Source organism: Triturus cristatus, chromosome 5_1 (assembly GCF_964204655.1).
Source record: "Triturus cristatus chromosome 5_1, aTriCri1.1, whole genome shotgun sequence".
NCBI classification, from domain to species: Eukaryota; Metazoa; Chordata; class Amphibia; order Caudata; family Salamandridae; genus Triturus; species Triturus cristatus.
Genome location: NC_140587.1, coordinates 582,987,025 through 583,009,841, shown reverse-complemented (window position 1 = coordinate 583,009,841; position 22,817 = coordinate 582,987,025). Strand labels below are relative to the sequence as shown.

The 22,817-nt window shown below is 39.6% G+C and overlaps 1 long non-coding RNA gene across 1 annotated transcript in view; it reads left to right on the top strand.

Annotated features, from left to right (window-relative positions):
* Positions 1–8,203, top strand: part of LOC146831228 (uncharacterized) — a 157,396-nt gene extending 149,193 nt beyond the window's left edge. Inside the window, exon 3 of the long non-coding RNA XR_014961253.1 lies at positions 8,093–8,203. This is a non-coding gene — a long non-coding RNA (uncharacterized LOC146831228). The remainder of the gene's footprint in view (positions 1–8,092) is intronic.
* Positions 8,204–22,817: the final 14,614 nt, after the last annotated feature.

The following is a 22,817-nucleotide window of genomic DNA, read 5'->3' as shown; positions in this document are numbered from 1 at the left end:
CCACAGATATATCTATGATTTTACTTTTGATTTTCTCAGGAACTACTGAATGGATTTAGGAAAAGTAGGTCGCACACTGCTCGTCACACCAGCAAGTTGCCCCAAAGGACTGTGGGAAATGTAGTGGCGACGGCGGGTACGCCTATGCCACAAAATGTAAATAGAACAGTATGTGTATGCGTTAGCCATCCCTGGACACGTGTTTCGAGGTAGTTGCCTCTCGTCAGCAGGGAGCAGGTCAGTGTAAAGGGGTGCCGCGTGGACTGCCAAATGTAATTAAAAGCAGGTCAAGTACCTCTCCTGGCGCGCAGGTGCAGACTCAAGGCTCGTCAGCCCGTTGACTTAAGGAAGCCGTTTAAATTGAGGAAAAGTAGGTCGCACACTGCTCGTCACACCAGCAAGTTGCCCCAAAGGACTGTGGGAAATGTAGTGGCGACGGCGGGTACGCCTATGCCACAAAATGTAAATAGAACAGTATGTGTATGCGTTAGCCATCCCTGGACACGTGTTTCGAGGTAGTTGCCTCTCGTCAGCAGGGAGCAGGTCAGTGTAAAGGGGTGCCGCGTGGACTGCCAAATGTAATTAAAAGCAGGTCAAGTACCTCTCCTGGCGCGCAGGTGCAGACTCAAGGCTCGTCAGCCCGTTGACTTAAGGAAGCCGTTTAAATTGAGGAAAAGTAGGTCGCACACTGCTCGTCACACCAGCAAGTTGCCCCAAAGGACTGTGGGAAATGTAGTGGCGACGGCGGGTACGCCTATGCCACAAAATGTAAATAGAACAGTATGTGTATGCGTTAGCCATCCCTGGACACGTGTTTCGAGGTAGTTGCCTCTCGTCAGCAGGGAGCAGGTCAGTGTAAAGGGGTGCCGCGTGGACTGCCAAATGTAATTAAAAGCAGGTCAAGTACCTCTCCTGGCGCGCAGGTGCAGACTCAAGGCTCGTCAGCCCGTTGACTTAAGGAAGCCGTTTAAATTGAGGAAAAGTAGGTCGCACACTGCTCGTCACACCAGCAAGTTGCCCCAAAGGACTGTGGGAAATGTAGTGGCGACGGCGGGTACGCCTATGCCACAAAATGTAAATAGAACAGTATGTGTATGCGTTAGCCATCCCTGGACACGTGTTTCGAGGTAGTTGCCTCTCGTCAGCAGGGAGCAGGTCAGTGTAAAGGGGTGCCGCGTGGACTGCCAAATGTAATTAAAAGCAGGTCAAGTACCTCTCCTGGCGCGCAGGTGCAGACTCAAGGCTCGTCAGCCCGTTGACTTAAGGAAGCCGTTTAAATTGAGGAAAAGTAGGTCGCACACTGCTCGTCACACCAGCAAGTTGCCCCAAAGGACTGTGGGAAATGTAGTGGCGACGGCGGGTACGCCTATGCCACAAAATGTAAATAGAACAGTATGTGTATGCGTTAGCCATCCCTGGACACGTGTTTCGAGGTAGTTGCCTCTCGTCAGCAGGGAGCAGGTCAGTGTAAAGGGGTGCCGCGTGGACTGCCAAATGTAATTAAAAGCAGGTCAAGTACCTCTCCTGGCGCGCAGGTGCAGACTCAAGGCTCGTCAGCCCGTTGACTTAAGGAAGCCGTTTAAATTGAGGAAAAGTAGGTCGCACACTGCTCGTCACACCAGCAAGTTGCCCCAAAGGACTGTGGGAAATGTAGTGGCGACGGCGGGTACGCCTATGCCACAAAATGTAAATTTACACCATTTAAGCAAAAGGCACGAGTGTGAACCAAGGGCTACCTTTTTTCCAAATTTTGTTGTAATTCCGTTCAGCAGTTCGGGCTGTAACTGCGATTAACGGTTCCTATGGAAAATTGCATGGGAAAAACACGTTTTGGGACCCCCCTTTTTTCTCAGCCCCCGCTTGACGAATCACCCCGAGACTTTCAGGATAGGAGCGGACCGGAGCGCCCCACCAGTTTTGAAAATTTAGCGAAGATTCGTCAACCGGCGCCAAAGTTATTCCAAATAGAATGTTGCGGATTTCCTATGGAAAATAGGTCCTAACTATAACTACCTACTGGCAACAAGGTATAACATAGCCATACATGAAACAGAAGCAAACTGAAAGAGAAGCAAACTGCATCACATAATAAGATTCGCAAAAATATAATCAATAGCTTGCATGGTTGTATATAGCAGAGCTATATCTAAATTATGTAATAACACAGATACGAATAGGCCACGTTATAACGCATGCGTTTAGAATGCATGCCGTTACAACAACCGCGTTGTTACATCGCATAGCATTACAACGTAAGTCATTACAACGACTTGCTGTAGGGGGGCGCTGGATGTTGGAATAGTATAATTTACTATTCCAACTCCAGTCTGTGCAACAGTAAAAAAGGTGTTGGATTTAAAATCCAACACCTTCTGCCCCCAACAGAAAGTCGTTGTAAAGGCTTGCGTTGTTATGGCATGCGATGTAACAACGTGGTCTTTGTAATGACTGCGTTGTAATGGCATGCGTTGTTTCGCATGCGGGGTTAGTGATGTTTCCCCACAGATACACATATACCTGTGTATATATACATATCATATACACACACTCCAATATATTCAGATATGTACGCATAGATATAATGGAGCTGCAGAAAACAGCACATGATACCTATATAACACAAATTTGAAGAAGAAACAAAAAGAAATGTTAATGCTAGCTGACCAAAAATATCCTGAGAGGCTGCTACTACCATAATCCTGAAAGAAAACAACAGGCAAATGAAACCATGCCAACAGCAGACACATAAGACCACACTAGGCTCAGTAGGTCAAGATGAAGAACAACACAACCCCTGGAAATCTCAATAAGAGGTATTCAGTTGGTATACTTGACCGCAAGGTACACCAGACAGAGCAGAAATCAGACTATAAATCAGAAGAGTGTATATATGTATATATATATATATGTATGTATGTATATATATATTATCTACTGGCGGTCGCCAGTAGATAGTTATAGTTAGGACCAAGTTTCCATAGGAAATCTCAAAATTCTATTTTGAATAACTTTGGCACCGGTTGACGAATCCTCGCGAAATTTTCAAAACTAATGGGGCGCTCCGCTCAGCTCCTACCCTGAAAGTCTCGGGGTGATTCGTCAAGCGGGGGCCGAGAAAAAAGGGGGGTCCCAAAACACGTTTTCCTCATTCATTTTCCCATAGGAACTTTAGTCGAAGGTACAGCCCGAACGGCTGAACAGAATTACTTGAAATTTGGCAAAGAGGTAGTCCTCAGGTCAGGGATGTGCCTTTTGCATATATGGTGTCAATCTGTTCAGTAGTTCCTGAGAAAATTGCAGTTAAAAGCACATACATATCTATAGCCGCGCACCGTGCACACTGTGCCGTGCGCGAGCGTAATTCTGATTGGTGGATTCATGACAGTCAACATTCGAATCGGTCGGAATCAGGAAGTGTCTACCGCCATTTTGTGTGTTGTGTGTGTGACAGGGAAAAAGAAAGGTGCAGAACGTGAAAAGGGGACAGGGTAGAGAGTTCCTGACCCCCTAGCCTTTGTCAGGGGGTCACTGAAGGACCCCGAAGGGTGAAAAAAACATTATTTTTTTTTTCAAAAAATCGCGGGGTGCGCGCACGGTGCTTTATTATTTTCTTGAGTATGACTCAAGGTATGATTTATCAATTCAAAGAGGGGAACAATAAAGTTTTTCCTTGGGTTCTATTGAATGGACTGAAAGCTAAAAATGACATGATTAATGAATTTCAGAGCTAATCCATGTGACTATTTATCTTTCCATTGTGAAGGAACATTGTGAAAAATAATTTAAAAACAGCAATTATTATGTATCCAATGCTTTGAATAACATTTCATGTTTTTGTCACATTTATATAATTTTAAAATGACTATTTGAGTAATGGTAACTCTTTAAGTCTGTTTTCTATTATTATTTGTCACATGATGGTTTGTTTACTTAAGCAGATTGGCTAACGATACCTGTACTCGTGATCAAGGGGTTGTCCCCGAAACGCGTTGGGTTGTGTGCGAAGCGACAATAAATTACCGCTTTTTGCAACGTTATGGTCTTCGGCTGTTGATTTAACAAAGAGGAATCGACAATTGCTTTGGATTTATAGGGGCTCGCCGTCCCGCCGAAGAACGCCGCCGTAAGTGGCAAGGATACATGGCGATCGCGTTGCTTTGCAACGCTCAGCTGAGGGACTTTTGAAAATCCTTGCCCGCTTTGAAAATCGACAATTACGAAAGAGACGCTGAACCTTTGTTTACAGGATCCGTGAACTGCTACGTTCTCAAGAACGGTACTGTGAGAACGATCAGAGGATAGCACCGGATTATTTCGTATGTCTGTTAATAACGGAGAAGAAAGCAGGCGGCTTTTCCCCACGGAGTATCTGCTCTTAACCGCCGGGTGTTGCAAGCGGTCACGCACACAGCGTGTTAAATCATGGCTTTGTCACGAAACGTAAAACAATGTGAGGCGGCAGACAAAATGTTTGAGAATTACAAGGACAGTGTTAAAATTGGACCAAATGCATTGGAAAGTCATGAGGATACAGCTCCTAACAAACGGCAGTTGTGGGACCGTCTTTGGAAAGCTCTCAAAATGGAGCAAAACAAATGGTGGGAAGCAACAGCGCTCCAAAAATACATTGATGTGGGGCGAGTACCAAGGGGTTTAAGGATTTTCGTGACCCCCACCTTTAATGATCCAGATCCAGAACTCATCAGCGACTGGGCAGCCAACAACCACAACTGCTCGACTATCATGTTGGGTCTGCTGGTTAAATATGCAAGGAAGGATGTAGAACGACTTGCAGATGAAATTGACAACATCACCAAACAGCTGAAAGTCATTTGCGGTCAAGATGACTTTCAAAAAGAAATGGAGAAACTTGATGAGAAATTGAGCAAAATTGAGGAAGACATAAAAACCAAAAAACAAAGGAAATTCCACAGAGACCTGATTGATTATCAGAAAGGACAGGTGTTCACCTTTGCGAAGAAATACGATAGATTACGTGATACCCACACAATTACTGATGATGTCAATGTTGAGCAGATAAGAAGACACACCAATGAAGCCGGTGAAACAAGTGACAACTTAAGAGAAGAAAGTATTGTCAGCGAAAGTGACATCTCCAGTATTTCAGGACGTGATGGAGTAAAAGAACGTATTTTAACAGAATTCACACTTATGGCAAAGGGAAGATTGACAGCCAACAGACTAACATCAAATCGAAGTCGTGGAAGAGGAGGCAGAGGCGTATCAAGAGGAAGCAAAACTACATTAGGAGATTTGGGAAGCCCAGTGGGAAGTCGGACAAGGGGCCAGCAACAAAAGAAATGATGCAACAGAACACAGTGATAAACCTCTCGAAGCGTCCATTGACCGACATTGAGGTAGAGATCCTTTCTATGGGTTTATCTTTTTGTCCCGCGCAGAATTTTACCTACACTCAAAGTCGCACTGATTTATTTTATTTCACACGAAAACTCAGAATTAAGAAATGGTTTGCGACTAAGGTCAAGGACACAAGATTGAGTGTTGTTGATGACCCTAGCACAACCAGCATAGGAGATGTTGAATTGTTGAATACTTTGAGGGAGTTGGGAGGTGATAATGAAGAGGTTGATTTAGATGTCATCACACGTACTGATTGTAGTGCAGGCACCAGTTTTAGACCCAAATCAATTTTCCTTCCTCAAATCAAAAATGACACTATTGACGTATTTGAAAGAGGGGTAATGCAAGAATTTTTGAAATTATCCAGAAAACGATGGCATGGAAATAATAATTTATCTGACATCCAAATGAATGCCATTGAAAGCCTAAAAAATGATCGCACCATAGTCATAAAGAAAGCTGACAAGGGTGGGAATGTGGTGGTTTTATCTCGTGAGATGTATGTTAATGAAGGTATAAAACAGTTGACTGACCCAGAGAAGTATGAGGCGAGCAGTAAAAAAGAATATGAGAAATCTGCTCAGTCTTATCAAAACACAATTATCAGTTTGGTTTGAGAGAGGTATTCTAGAGAAAGAAGAATATAATTTTCTTGTCTGCAAACATCCCAAATTACCGGCATTGTACCTGCTACCCAAAATTCATAAGGATAAACTAAATCCCCCTGGCAGACCCATTGTTTCATCTAGGGGAAGCTTTCTGGAGAATACATCCAAATATGTGGATTTTTTTCTCCGGCCTTTCGTACAAAAATTGCCATCTTATATTAAGGACACAGGGGATTTCCTTAGACTGCTAAGTACAATACAATGGGAAACTCGTTATAACCTTTTATGCCTTGATGTTATGAGCCTTTACACCTGCATCCCCCATGATTCAGGTATACGAGCTTGCAAACACTTCTTGAGAGAAAGATCAGCCTCATTTACTTCACACACTGAAATGTTAACCTCAATGATGCTCAGTTGTTTAACATTACATTTTTTCATATTTGATGAGAAAATCTATAGGCAAACCCTAGGAACTTCTATGGGTAGTTGCTTTGCTCCTTGTTTTGCGGGTCTCTACCTAGGATTTTGGGAGGAGACCATAGTGAATAAAATGGAAACCAGAAAGAAAAATGTAATTGTCTGGGCACGCTACATAGACGACATTTTTGTTGTCTGGGATGGCAGCGAAGAGGAGGCTATCAATTTTGTTGAAGATTTGAACAGTAATGATTTCAACTTAAAGTTCACTAGTCAATTCTCGAGCTCAGCATTAGAGTTTCTTGACCTCAAACTGACGGTGGTAGAAGGCAAACTAGAAAGCACGCTGTTTCGCAAAGAAAGAGCAGGCAATAGCCTATTACATGCGAGAAGCTGCCACCCAAGAAATCTGATCCACAGTATTCCCTTGGGTGAATTTTTGCGCGCAAAACGCAATTGCAGCACGGATTATAGCTATCACCTAGAAGAGGAAGCTATGACAAAACGTTTTCTCCAGAGAGTTTACACCAAAACAGTCATCAGAAAAGCGAAAACTGAAGTCAGGGCCCGCAACAGAATTGATCTTTTGACTGAAGCTAATGTAGAAGCTGTCAACCTTGATGACAAGATCAGATTTATAACTACGTTTAGCAGACAAGCCCAGCAAGTAAGACAAAGTCTTAACAAGTTTTGGAATGTACTTTCCACTGACAAAGACCTGGTTTCACAAGTGGAAACCTACCCTCAGATCACATACAGAAAGGCCAAGTCTTTAAAGGATGCCATTTGCAGGACATTAGAGCCATCTAAAGAGAAGGGTTCTAACATCAAGGGTTTTTTCACTTGTCGCAATTGCAAAGCATGCAAATATAGTAAAAACTGTAAAGAGTGCAAATTATCACCTTTATGCAAACCATTCACAATTCAAAAACACCTATCCTGCAACACAGATCACGTGGTGTATGCTCTCCAATGTCCTTGTAAAAAGACGTACATAGGAAGCACACTACATAAAGCCAAAAAGCGAGTACTTGAACACCTTAGAGCCATAAGAAATGGTGATAAACAATACCCTATGGCTAGACATTTTCAGACAGCCCACAATAAAGATGAAAGATTACTATCTTTCGTGGTCTTGGATTCAGTTAATGTCAACATAAGAGGAGGTAATCGTGTACAAGATCTAAGACGCTTAGAATCGAGGCTGATCATCCAATATCGCACAATGGCCCCTGAAGGACATAATTGTGATGAAGAATTGTCTGTACACTTGGGATAGAAGTCCACAACATTTGATATAAATTTAAAGAGAAATTTAAAAGAAACTCTTGAAGTTAAGTAAGTCAAGTATTTTTAATCAACTCAAGTTTGCATTAAAACCTCTCCCATAAATCCTGCCAGTTTTCTCTGCATCCATGCCTCTACAATTGTTAATGTTTACGTACCTTAATATGATAGGTATTTTTACGATCTCTAATGAGTTGTATCTACAAGATCTTTCCAAGAGTATAACAGATTTTCCTAAGGGAATTTATTTAACACTGTTTTTCTAACATTTTTATTCTAAGAAGTAAGATCTTTTTAATAGCCTGCGGCATCACACATTTTTGTATGTTTATGTGTATCTGTTTGTCAATGCGTTATTTATGGAAACTTATTGATTATTGTTGGTTTTTGTTTAGATCGCAGATTTGTTGGATTAGGAAGCAGTCATGAAAAGGATGGAGTTCTGTTCATTGTTATTGAAGATCAGCCAATTTTCGTCCGACACCCTTATATATATTTATTTCGAGATATATAATGATTGCCCACTGGGGCTTTATTATTTTCTTGAGTATGACTCAAGGTATGATTTATCAATTCAAAGAGGGGAACAATAAAGTTTTTCCTTGGGTTCTATTGAATGGACTGAAAGCTAAAAATGACATGATTAATGAATTTCAAAGCTAATCCATGTGACTATTTATCTTTCCATTGTGAAGGAACATTGTGAAAAATAATTTAAAAACAGCAATTATTATGTTTCCAATGCTTTGAATAACATTTCATGTTTTTGTCACATTTATATAATTTTAAAATGACTATTTGAGTGATGGTAACTCTTTAACCCCTTCAGCGCGGCGGGAATTCCCCCGCGGTGCTGAAGGGTTCGAGCGCGGGCGGGGCCATGACGGAACGGTTCCGTCATGAGCACAGCGCAACCGATGCTCATGACGGAACCGTTCCGTCATGGGCATGGAAGGGGTTAAGTCTGTTTTCTATTATTATTTGTCACATGATGGTTTGTTTACTTAAGCAGATTGGCTAACGATACCTGTACTCGTGATCAAGGGGTTGTCCCCAAAACGCGTTGGGTTGTGTGCGAAGCGACAATAAATCACCGCTTTTTGCAACGTTATGGTCTTTGGCTGTTGATTTAACGAAGAGGAATCGACAATTGCTTTGGATATATATATGTATGTATATATATTATCTACTGGCGGTCGCCAGTAGATAGTTATAGTTAGCACCAAGTTTCCATAGGAAATCTCAAAATTCTATTTTGAATAACTTTGGCGCCGGTTGACGAATCCTCGCGAAATTTTCAAAACTAATGGGGCGCTCCGCTCAGCTCCTACCCTGAAAGTCTCGGGGTGATTCGTCAAGCGGGGGCCGAGAAAAAAGGGGGGTCCCAAAACACGTTTTCCCCATTCATTTTCCCATAGGAACTTTAGTTGAAGGTGCAGCCCGAACGGCTGAACAGAATTACTTGAAATTTGGCAAAGAGGTAGTCCTCAGGTCAGGGATGTGCCTTTTGCATATATGGTGTCAATCTGTTCAGTAGTTCCTGAGAAAATTGCAGTTAAAAGCACATACATATCTATAGCCGCCCACTGTGCGCGCACGGTGCCGTGCGCAAGCGTAATTCTGATTGGTGGATTCATGACAGTCAACATTCGAATCGGTCGGAATCAGGAAGTGTCTACCGCCATTTTGTGTGTTGTGTGTGTGACAGGGAAAAAGAAAGGTGGAGAACGTGAAAAGGGGGCAGGGTAGAGAGTTCCTGACCCCCTAGCCTTTGTCAGGGGGTCACTGAAGGACCCCGAAGGGTGAAAAAAACATTATTTTTTTTTTCAAAAAATCTCGGGAGGAGCGCGCAGGGGGCGCGCACCCCCCAGCCGCCATTTTGAGTTTGAGAGGCAGAAGAGATCTAACAACACAAGTGAAGAACGTGAAAAGGGGGCAGGGTAGAGAGTCCCTGACCCCCTAGGCCTTCTCAGGGGGACCATGAAAGGCCCCCAACAGAAAGTCTTTGTAAAGGCTTGCGTTGTTATGGCATGCGATGTAACAACGTGGTCGTTGTAATGACTGCGTTGTAATGGCATGCGTTGTTTCGCATGCGGGGTTAGTGATGTTTCCCCACAGATACACATATACCTGTGTATATATACATATCATATACACACACTCCAATATATTCAGATATGCACGCATAGATATAATGGAGCTGCAGAAAACAGCACATGATACCTATATAACACAAATTTAAAGAAGAAACAAAAAGAAATGTTAATGCTAGCTGACCAAAAATATCCTGAGAGGCTGTTACTACCATAATCCTGAAAAAAAACAACAGGAAAATGAAACCATGCCAACAGCAGACACATAAGACCACACTTGGCCCAGTAGGTCAAGATGAAGAACAACACAACCCCTGGAAATCTCAATAAGAGGTATTCAGTTGGTATACTTGACCGCAAGGTACACCAGACAGAGCAGAAATCAGACTATAAATCAGAAGAGTGTATATATGTATGTATATATATATGTATGTATATATATTATCTACTGGCGGTCGCCAGTAGATAGTTATAGTTAGGACCAAGTTTCCATAGGAAATCTCAAAATTCTATTTTGAATAACTTTGGCACCGGTTGACGAATCCTCGCGAAATTTTCAAAACTAATGGGGCGCTCCGCTCAGCTCCTACCCTGAAAGTCTCGGGGTGATTCGTCAAGTGGGGGCCGAGAAAAAAGGGGGGTCCCAAAACACGTTTTCCCTATTAATTTTCCCATAGGAACTTTAGTCGAAGGTACAGCCCGAACGGCTGAACAGAAATACTTGAAATTTGGCAAAGAGGTAGTCCTCAGGTCAGGGATGTGCCTTTTGCATATATGGTGTCAATCTGTTCAGTAGTTCCTGAGAAAATTGCAGTTAAAAGCACATACATATCTATAGCCGTGCACCGTGCGCGCACGGTGCCGTGCGCGAGCGTAATTCTGATTGGTGGATTCATGACAGTCAACATTCGAATCGGTCGAAATCAGGAAGTGTCTACCGCCATTGTGTGTGTTGTGTGTGTGACAGGGAAAAAGAAAGGTGGAGAACGTGAAAAGGGGGCAGGGTAGAGAGTTCCTTGACCCCCTAGCCTTTGTCAGGTGGTCACTGAAGGACCCCGAAGGGTGAAAAAAACAGCCGCCATTTTGAGTTTTAGAGGCAGAAGAGAGCTAAAACACAAGTGAAGAACGTGAAAAGGGGGCAGGGTAGAGAGTCCCTGACCCCCTAGGCCTTCTCAGGGGGACCATGAAAGACCCCTTAGGTCACAAAAAAAAAAAAAAACATTTAAAATATCACGGGTTTCGCGCACGGTGCGCGTACGGTGCGCGCACGGCGGCAAAAAAACCTTAAAAAAATAGAATAAGAAAATCAAGTTTAAGTGTTTAGATGTTGGTTGGCTCTAAAAAGAGCCGTTGTGTTCATTGAGTGTTTTTTTGTACCTACAAGTACTGATGCAGAGTCTAAAGTTCAAGGGGAAGACTGTTGCCTTCATCTGTGAAATGAACACCGTCTCCTCTATAAATGCCTTGCATGTTGTAACGCAAGTTGAGTGGTATATAGAACCCATACCATAGTCTCTGAGGAAAGCAGAAACAGACTTATTGACGTGCTTTCTTGCTTTGTCAATCTGCGGACAATATTGGTTGGACCAGTTCCACTTTTGTCTTTGGCATATATTAGAATATACAAAGGTAGTTTGTGGAAAAAGTGACATCAATTGCACAAAGGTGTCCTTAACAAGCATTTCCAGACCTACCCCAGTTAAAGTGCCTAGGTCATTTCCACCACAGTGCACAATTATAAGGTCAGGCTGTGGGAGATGTAGAAAGGATTTCACCAAAGGCATTAATTGGTGCCACTTTAACCCTCTCTGACCAATCCATTTAATGTCTACATTTGGCAAAGCAAGGTCTTTAACAATACCTCTTTTTTCTGCATACTTTTCACTCCAGAAGACATAGCTATGACCTACAATCCACACTGTGAAAATCTTTCAAGGAGATCTGGATGCACTCAGAAGGTGTCTTTCAGTAGAATGGCAATATGAAAAGAAAGATAGTTGTAAAATGGAGGCTTACATAATTTTTTTTAAATAAAAAGAACTCATTGGCTGTTTCAGACCATTCAACACTAAAAATTAGGCTGTATGTTTAAATTTTTAAAAGCATGTTTTGTATTGGTTCAGAAAAATGTGTTCCCACAGAACATTACTTTGGATTTGCTGTTAGGTTTGAAAAGTCAAGCACTCTTGCTCTTTGGATTAGAAACATTGTGTGCTGAACTTCTGACCTCTCTGCTCACACCAGTGTTCCATGACCTGTTGCTATGGTAGCAGGCAGAAGTCATGTTGGGGGTAGGGATCATTTGGAAAAGGGTTGAAATTTGCAACCAATAGAAATGTGTGTTTCCATTTGAAAAAATGTGGGAAGCACTGTGATTTGAAGTTAACATGTATATGTGTGAAAAAAGAGAGGGAAAGATTGCCATTTACTGGTTCTGCTGAGAGGTGTGCAGTTCAGAGATTCTGGCTCTGATAATCTGCTGTGTGAGTGCCACATTTCTTTCTCAACTAACTACTTTTAAAGGTGAGTTATGAATTTGAGAGGGGATGTATGTGGTGCATTTTGATATAAAAAATATAAATGTGATTCTTGTTTTAAAGTTGTGTTTTACATTTTATGTTTTGGAAGATATTTAACTGCCTTGAACTTGTATGATATTATGGAGTATGTCTTCACCATAAGTTAAGGTATACTGGTATCACCCAGGAATACTGTTTTCTGCCTAGAATCACACCATGAATCTGTGTGCACAAAGGAATTGATGTCAGAGATTTAATTCGTGGTGGTCTGGTTCTGTAAGACTTGCATTCGTAGTAAAGGGGCAACTTGTTTTCTTTAAGTGTGATGGCTAGCATTCAGCACAAATTAATATCTCACAAATGAGAGGCAAATTCTAACACATTTGAAATCAACATGGTAGATTTTCCTTCCACTCCTGCAATGGGTGAGGTAGTTCCTACATGTTACGAACTCCAATTAAAACTTACCACACATGTACTCTTACATACATCTGTGCAGTCTTCATGCAGTTGTGCAAATATCCATGCAGATCTCTCTTGCACCTGACAATACACAGTCTCCAGAAGTACGCTCTTAGCACACAGGCAGCTGCTTCTCCTGCACTCCCATGCTAAGTATTCAGCACTGTGTGGTATTTTAGATAGTAGTGTGTAACGCTAACACATTCAACATCACCAAGGCTCATTTCCTTTGCTCTAGTCTAATCACTCACCCAGGGTCCACATGCTCATGGTCTCAAGTAGCTGTTAGGACATGTGCTCTTTTCTGCCTCTCTAAACTATAAGGAAAATGTGTCAGGCTGTTACAGTAATTATCACTTGCAAAACCACAGTAGTAAATGTGCTTTGAAATTGCCAATCAAATATCATTTTCTGCCTAGAATCACACCATGAGTCTGTGTGCACAAAGGAATTGTTGTCAGAGATTTAATTCGTGGTGGTCTGGTTCTGTAAGACTTGCATTCGTAGGAAAGGGGCAGCTTGTTTTCTTGAACTGTGATGGCTAGCATTCAGCACAAATCAATATCTCACAAATGAGAGGCAAATGCTAACACATTTGAAAACAACAGGGTAGATTTTCCTTACACTCCTGCAATGGGTGAGGTAGATCCTACATGTTCAAAACTCCAATTAACCCTTACCCCACATGTACTCTTACATACATCTCTGCAGTCTTCATGCAGTTGTGCAAGCGTCCATGCAGATCTCTCTTGCACCTGACAATACACAGTCTCCAGAAGCACACTCTTAGCACACAGGCAGCTGCTTCTCCTGCACTCCCATGCTAAGTATTCAGCACTGTGTGGTATTTCAGATAGCAGTGAGTAACGCTAACACAATCAATATCACTAAGGCTCATTTCCTTTGCTGTAGTCTAATCACTCACCCAGGTTACACATGCTCATGCTCTCAAGTAGCTGTTAGGACATGTGCTCTTTTCTGCCTCTCTAAACTATAAGGAAAATGTGTCAGGCTGTTACAGTAATTATCACTTGCAAAACCACAGTAGTACATGTGCTTTGAAATTGCCAATCAAATATCGTTTTCTGCCTAGAATCACACCATGAGTCTGTGTGCACAAAGGAATTGTTGTCAGAGATTTAATTTGTGGTGGTCTGGTTCTGTAAGACTTGCATTCGTAGGAAAGGGGCAGCTTGTTTTCTTGAACTGTGATGGCTAGCATTCAGCACAAATCAATATCTCACAAATGAGAGGCAAATGCTAACATATTTGAAATCAACATGGTAGATTTTCCTTACACTCCTGCCATGGGTGAGGTTGATCCTATATGTTCAAAACTCCAATTAACCCTTACCACACATGTACTCTTACATACATCTGTGCAGTCTTCATGCAGTTGTGCAAGTGTCCATGCAGATCTCTCTTGCACCGGTCAATACAGTCTCCAGAAGTACGCTCTTAGCACACAGCCAGCTGCTTCTCCTGCACTCTCATGCTTACTATTCAGCACTGTGTGGTATTTCAGATAGCAGTGAGTAATGCTAACACAATCAATATCACTAAGGCTCATTTCCTTTGCTGTAGTCTAATCACTCACCCAGGTTACACATGCTCAGTCTCAAGTAGCTGGTAGGACATGTGTTCTTTTCTGCTTCTCTAAACTATAAGGAACATGTGTCAGGCTGTTACAATAATTATCACTTGCTCTACCACAGTAGTAAATGTGCTTTGAAATTGCCAATCAAATATATCGTTTTCTGCCTAGAATCACACCATGAGTCTGTGTGCACACAGGAATTGTTGTCAGAGATGTAATTCGTGTTGCTGTGCTTCTGTAAGACTAGCACTCATAGGAAAGGGGCAGCTTGTTTTCTTGAACTGTGATGGTTAGCATACAGCACACATCACTATCTCACAGATGAAAGGCAAATGCAAACACATTTGAAAACAACAGGGTAGATTTTCCTTCCACTCCTGCCATGGGTGAGGTAGTTCCTACATGTTCCAAACTCCAATTAACCCTTACCATACATGTACTCTTACATACATCTCTGCAGTCTTCATGCAGTTGTGCAAGCGTCCATGCAGATCTCTCTTGCACCTCACAATACACAGTCTCCAGAAACACACTCTTAGCACACAGGCAGCTGCTTCTCCTGCACTCCGATGCTTACTATTCAGCACTGTGTGGTATTTTAGATAGTAGTGTGTAACGCTACCACATTCAACATCACCAAGGCTCATTTCCTTTGCTCTAGTCTAATCACTCACCCAGGTTCCACATGCTCATGCTCTCAAGTAGCTGTTAGGACATGTGCTCTTTTCTGCCTCTCTAAACTATAAGGAAAATGTGTCAGGCTGTTACAGTAATTATCACTTGCAAAACCACCGTAGTAAATGTGCTTTGAAATTGCCAATCAAATATTGTTTTCTGCCTAGAATCACACCATGAGTCTGTGTGCACACAGGAATTGTCAGATTTAATTTGTGTAGCTTTTATTGTGTAAGACGTGCAGTCGTAGGAAAGGGACAGCTCATATGCTAGGTTTTGAAAAGCTCATAAAAAATAAAGTAATATATTTAAATTACATAAAGGTATTTTTTTTTTAGTTTCTTTCAGGTATTGCTGAACAACACTGAAATAAATTAAAGATGCCTATAAAATCAAGAAAGAGATAAGAACAGCAACAACATCTATATTTGAAGACAACTGGACAACAAAAATTAGTTGAAGAACTTCATGTTGGAAAAAAGAAAAAGCCTTCTGGTAAGCAGACTAAGGATTTTATAAAAAAATATGCCAAAGCAAAGAAAAAATGTAAAAAATATATCCACTGGAAATAGTGTTTCAAGTAGAAAACAACAAGACAATCGACAGAATATAGTAAATGCTAATGTACAATCAGAAGTAAGAAAGAATGACTTAAAAAGAAAAATAGATTTTAAAAACATTCGTAGAAAAATGTTTCAGAGAAGAGTGATGTTCAATTTGCTAAAGGATGTGAAAAAATATAGGAAGAAAGCCAAATTTTATAAGAAAACGAAACATATTGAATCATTTGTTGCAAAGGCTTTGGAATTGAAAAGAAAACTATTCATTTTAATTTTGAACAGGATCCGTACATTAGATAAATTAGTGAATGTAATGAAGTCAAAAAGAAAAAGAAAAACAGAAGTGAAAAAAAAAACTTTTGTTAAGTGTTCTTAGGAGAATGGAAGCATAGTTCAAGTACTGAACCATTTTTTAATGAAGAGAGTTATCTTCAAAGTAATAGTTTGCTGCATGCAGTTGACACCAGTGGGTCGAGCATATGAAGTTAAGGATGGTTGTGTAATGGAAAAGGAGAAAATGGTTCCAAGAAATGAGGAAGAAGTGTTAGCTGATGAGGTTATGGGGAGACGTCCTAAAGCCCCAGTGTACACTTGGAATTGTAGTAGTATTTGTACTGTACGACAGGAATCTATTGATAAATTTTGTGACTTTCTAAGAGAATATAGTAAAAAAAAGTGTTAAACAGAAGATTAAGGTGCTTCAAAGACTAGATCCATTCAGAGTGAGAGAGAATACTGGTTTGCAAGGACATTCTCTGGCTTGTCTTTCTAGGAAAGTTTGTCAAAGTGTTTTTCACCATTTTAGGATGCTGGCAGTTCATCATACTGAAATGAGAAAGTTTGTGAAAAGATTGTATTTTGCTAAAAGTCCAGCACTAAAGTTACATGAGTTGAATAGTGCTCTGTTCCGTGGATCTGTATCAGATGTGAAGAAGGTTTGTGAGGATATTGAGTTTTGTTACTTTGGTCCAGAGCAAGAAAGTGCAGATCAAATGACAAAATGTACTATCATCTCTAATGAAAGACCAAATATTACTTGTATTTGTTGCCGGAGAAGCCATTATAAAACTCAAACAAGGAATGTTGATCTCTATAAAAAAAGTGAAAAAGAAAATAATTCTAAGTGGAAGGATTTTGCTACATATTTGTTTCTGGAAAATTGTTTTGAATTGGGTGAAGATCAGCGTATTTGTAAATACTGTTATAACAAGTTAGAAGAAAATAAAATGCCAGCTAGAGCTGTACATAATAATTTAGAATTGGTTGATATTCCTGCAGAACTTAGTGATTTAAATACGTATGAGTCTATACTCATTCAATGTGTCCATCCGTTTCAGACTATAGTTCGTATGGAGCCCAAAACAGGTAAATTACCTCCTTCGGATTTACAAAGAGGTTTAAAAGGAAGAGTTGTCTATTTGCCATTAGATTTGAAAAAAAATATTGAAACAATTGATGCAGATAGGTTGGAAACTGAACCATTATTTATTCTGGTTAATGGTGTACCAACAAAGAATAAGAAAATTTGGCAGGAGCTGGTAGATGTACGAAAAGTACAAAGAGCAAATTTATATTTGAAAAGAAATAATAAATGGTATGAATCAATTTATATGGATGAAGATGAAGAAGTTTTACTAGCAGACACAGGAATACCAACTGGGCAAATTGAAAAAGTGGATAAGTCAAAAGAAGAAGAAATTTATGAACATTTCAGCATAAATCCTCTTCATTCTAAAGAAGTTATGGGAAACACTATTGATCTGTTTCAGATGAAAAAAGCAAAAGGAACTCCCGTGAGTGTATGGGAGGAGAGCTTGGAAGCTCATTGTTATCCCCAGCTGTTTCCTACAGGAAAAGGTGGACGATATGATGAACGTCCAGTACAGATTCCTGCTTCTGAGTATCGGACTACAAGATTATATGCAAAAGATCCAAGATTTCGTCAAAGTATTCCTTATTTGTTCCATCTTTTATTTGAAAGTGACTTATCTGCACTATCTTATGCAGTAAATCACATTTTAAAAACTGGAGTACATCTACATAATGTGTCTGCAAAGGATTTTCTGAACAAAGTGCAACAGCGAGATGATCATTTGGAATCTCAATTGATTAATTTGATGGCTTGTCAGCGTGGGACTAATGAATATTGGTACCGACGCCATGGAGAATTGATATGTATGTTACGGAATTTAGGAACTCCTACATGGTTCCTTACTCTAAGCTGTGCTGAGTACGCTTGGGATGAATTACTGGATTTTCTTCGAGAGGCAAATTCAAATATTGAAAACATCCAATACAAGACAGCAGGAGAATTGTGCTCATTGGATCCGGTTAATGTTTGCAGATATTTCAATCATAGATTTGAGGCTATGATGTCCTTCATCTGCAATAAAAAAAAAATCCACCTCTTGGAGAAGTTGTGGATTTCTTTTGGAGAAAAGAGTACCAAGCAAGAGGTGCTCCTCATATTCATATGCTGTTGTGGATCAAGGATGCCCCAAAATTTGGAACAGATTCTGATGATGCAGTTTTATCTTTCATTGAAGGATATGCAACATGTGCTATACCTAAAAGCACAGAAGAAAAAAACTTAAAAGAGCAAGTTTTACGTTTCCAAAGTCATCGGTGTGGAAAATACTGTCGACGAAAGTACAAGAGTAAAGATAAATTCTACACAAAATGCCGATTTGGATTTCCACGACCTGTTCTTTCAAAAGGAAGAGTAAACAGTTTTATGTCAGCTGTGCGACATACTATTACAAGAAAATCGCCTAAAAATACCTACAACCTAAGAAGAAAAGAAGAGTCAAAATATATAAATGACTACAACCCAGTCATTTTATCCATGTGGAATGCTAACATGGATATTCAGTATGTAGCTGACAATTCTATTGCTGTTGCTCGGTATGTCACATCTTACATCAATAAATCAGAGAAAACGGAATTGAAAGAAATGTGGGAAGAGATTTCTCATGAGAAGACTGTCAGTAAAAAGCTATACAGTTTCAGTTTAAAGATGTTATCGCATCGAGAAATTGGGTCATACGAATGCTCAGATAGGTTATCATTTGCAAGTCTGTACTCCAAATCCAGAATAATAATTTGGGTAAGTTTAGGCCTTGCAGGAATGCGAAATCGGGTATTGAAATCTATTCGAGAAATTGAATATTTAGCAGAGTACGAGCAGAAAGTATAGACATTTTAAGAACAAACATGTTGGACACATATTACCCAAAGAGAAGTCATCATCTTGAGAACATGTGTCTCTATGAAGTGCTGCAGAACTACATTTTTAAACGGAATACCACAGAAGACATCAACAATGGAAAATATAAAGTCATTGGTGAGGAAGGATGTTTGGTAAAACAAACAAAAGGAAGTTTGATTAATCACAGAAAGCTGAGTTGCGACACTACTGACAAGAAGGAATTTTACCACTTAGCACTTTTACAGTTGTTTAAACCATGGTGTTCAGAGGATGAATTACTTGGACATTTTCAAAGCTATGAAGATTCCTTTAATGCATGCAAAGATACCATAGAATGCAGTACTTTCACAACTTATGTACAAATGTTAAATGAAGAAATTGAACAAGAAGCAACAATTGCAGCTGAAGTAGCTAGAGACAGTTCTCAAGACAGTCAAAGTTCTGGGACGCTCAGTCAAGATCCTCTAGGACAACCAATCGTAGAAAATGAAGCTGCAATAGCCATGACTGAAGTAGAAACAGCTATGAATCAAGCTCAGGAAGATTTAATAAACTTACCAAATTTGGAACAACAACTGAATGATGAACAACAACAAATTTATGAGGAAGTCACAAAACAAATTGATCATGGATTACAACATGAAAATAAAGAGTGCTCATGCACATCATTTGAACCAATCAGAATGTATGTGAGTGGACAAGCTGGAACTGGAAAAAGTGTCTTAATTAAAGTAATTAGAAGCTACCTACAGAAAAAAACTGATTCAACTTTGTCTTGTGTTGTTACTGCTCCAACTGGGTTAGCAGCATATAACATAAAAGGAATTACCCTCCATCGTTTGCTAATGTTACCAGTAGAGCATGAGAACAAAATACAATACCACAAGCTAACAGGAGAAGCATGTTTTGAAGTTTCAAGAGTATTGAAAAAAATGAAAGTTCTCATTATTGATGAGGTAAGCATGGTATCAAACGTAATGCTTGCCTTTGGGCATTTAAGAATGCAGCAAATTCTAAAGACAAACTATGACGTGCTATTTGGAGGAAAACATGTTATAGTTTTTGGGGATCTACTGCAGCTCACTCCAGTTAAAGGACAACCAGTATTTCATACTCTTACACATGAAGACACGAAAAAGTCGTTAGGAAGTATAGGTAATGTGAATATTTGGACATACTTTGAGTACAAAGAACTCATTACCAATATGCGGCAAGCAAATGATGATGATTATGCAAGTATTCTCAAAGATATCAGAATTGGACTACTCACAGAACATGGCAGAAAAGCTTTACAGAGTCGATTACTATGTAATTTGTTTCCAACAGAACAAATAGTTCCAGAGAAAATATACAAGAAAATTGGAGGAAAAAATACTGTAATCTGCTTAATGCCAACACTACATGAATGCTCTATATTCAATCAAGAACTTTTGAAATTGGAAAATGAAGAGATTATAAATCTGGAAGCTGTGGATAAAATACAGCATGAAGGAATAACTATTATATTGACAAGCAAATTGACAACTAAATTGGATTCTCTAGAGAAAAACATATCGAAAACAGCTGGTTTAGAAAAGAATCTTTATGTATGTATGAACTGTCGAGTAATTTTAAGACGTAATTTGGATGTAGAAAAAGGTTTAGTGAATGGAGCTATGGGTAAAGTTGTGGGTTTTGTTAATTACCAGAAAAAAGATGGAATTGAATTTTTAAAAATAAAATTTGATCAGATTGAAGAGGTTAAAGACATTAGTCGTTGTACAGTTAGTTTCTTGCTTGTGAAAGACTTATATGTACGTAGGAAGCAGTTTCCGTTTTCTCTAGCATATGCTGTAACTATTCACAAATCTCAAGGATTAACTGTAGATAGTGCTTTTGTAAACATTGGATCTAGTGTGTTTAAAGAAGGTATGGCATATGTTGCTTTGTCACGCGTGAAAAAAATATCTGGTTTATTCATGATAGACTTTGATGAGTCAAAAGTTAGTGCTGATGCAAACTGTGTAAAGGAGTATAAAAGATTAAGAAGAAGCTATGCTCCTCATTTAGGTCAGTATCCTGTGTTTGAAAAACGTGTTGTTTGTCGGAAAAGGAGAATTGAGAATATCTGTAATGAGGATGTACAGAAGAGTAAACAAATAGAGACTGATGTGATTGCAAGCAAAAAGAAAAAGGACAATGCTGAAGAGGTTGTTGGTTGTCATTTTGAAAATAGCTCTGGTGTCAACTGCTACGCTAATGTAGTGCTGAATGTTGTATTTCATCTTGAAAGTTTGAAAGAGCAGATAATACTAAATCATGAAAAAAGATTCTGTTCTCTGCTGAGTTTCCTTTATGAGAAGCTGAGTAATGATAAAACTAAAATAGAAAGTGATTCTGATGTTAGAAATCTTTTAGATGTATGTTCTGGATGTACACAGTTTACTCAAAATGTCCAGCAAGATGCACAGGAATTCTTAATGTATATGCTTATGGTACTGGAAGATGAAGGGGTAGAAATAGAAAATATGTTTGGTCTCTCTTATAAATGGAAACATAGTTGTGAAAACTGTTTGAACACATGCAGCTCTAATGTTGATTCTGAAAGGTTCATATATTTAACATTACCAGAGAGTAAATCAGTGACTTTTAGTACATTAGTTAAAGATGCAAATCACAACATGGAATGTTCTCAATGTAAATCAGAAATGTTATCAACGTTATTTTTAAAGAAATATGGACAGTATGTAATTTTAATGATGCAACGTTGTAGAGCTGATGGTACAAAATTGGACACTTTAATAAAGAAGTTTACAGGAAATCAATTATCAATATCAGGAAAGACTTTTGTTGCAGTTGCAATAATTTTCCATGATGGACCTTGTATAACTTCTGGTCATTACACAGTTTATCTAAAATGTGATGTAATATGTGACGTCATCAGCAGTGGATTGCGGGCGCGCGACTTATAGTTAGCTGAACTAACTATAACGGGGGAATTTCAATGTTTTTTTTCGAGTGAAATGTCCAGCTAACTATAACGTGTGTGAAACCTATGGTTTTTTCAGTGAATTTGCAAGGTTTTTTAAATGCTAATTCCTAACTATAACGTGTGTGAAACCTATGGTTTTTTCAGTGAATTTGTAAGGTTTTTTAAATGCTAATTCCTAACTATAACGTGTGTGAAACCTATGGTTTTTTCAGTGAATTTGCAAGGTTTTTTAAATGCTAATTCCTAACTATAACGTGTGTGAAACCTGTGGTTTTTTCAGTGAATATATATATATATATTTATATATATATATATATATATATATATATATGTATCTAGAGAGAGAGAGAGAGAGAGAGAGAGAGAGAGAGAGAGAGAGAGAGAGTTCCATAAGAACACAAAGAGCAACAGACTATAAACAGACTATAAGCTCAAAAAATTAAACGTTAAAAAAAAGGCTGCAAGCCAACAAAAAGGGGCCAGTGCTGATCAGATGAAGAAAATGTTACCAAGGAGGTAGAAGACATGCAACCTCCAGACAGGATAAGAATAACTACAACCACAACCCTAGCATATCAAAGTATATGGGAAGGCAAACTCAAAATGTTCTTAAGGAAGTAAGGAATGAGGGTCTGTTGCCGACATCTGTTGTGAACAAGATCCAGAAGGTTTAAAGCCTGAACACATGAGGAGCACACGGTTCCAATCGCCCCAAAACACATATGTCGAGGTAGGCCAGATAATGGCCTGAGGAACCTCTTCTCCGGATCCGCATTGCAGCACGGAAAAGAAACTGACGTCCGCACGTTGGAGAGGACGTATATGACTCAACTGACATCACAACCCGAGTCGACACCGTTATCTAGTCTTATGACGCAGTCCCCAGGCATGCCCAGGTGCTGCTTAAAAACTTCCGGATCTAGACTTGCGCCTGTTGAGAATTCAAAAGGTAGAGAATCTGCAAATCTGCAGCTAGATGTCTCTTTCGAGAATGTTTTTATATTTGTGAATATTTCATCATTTGTGTATTTGTTT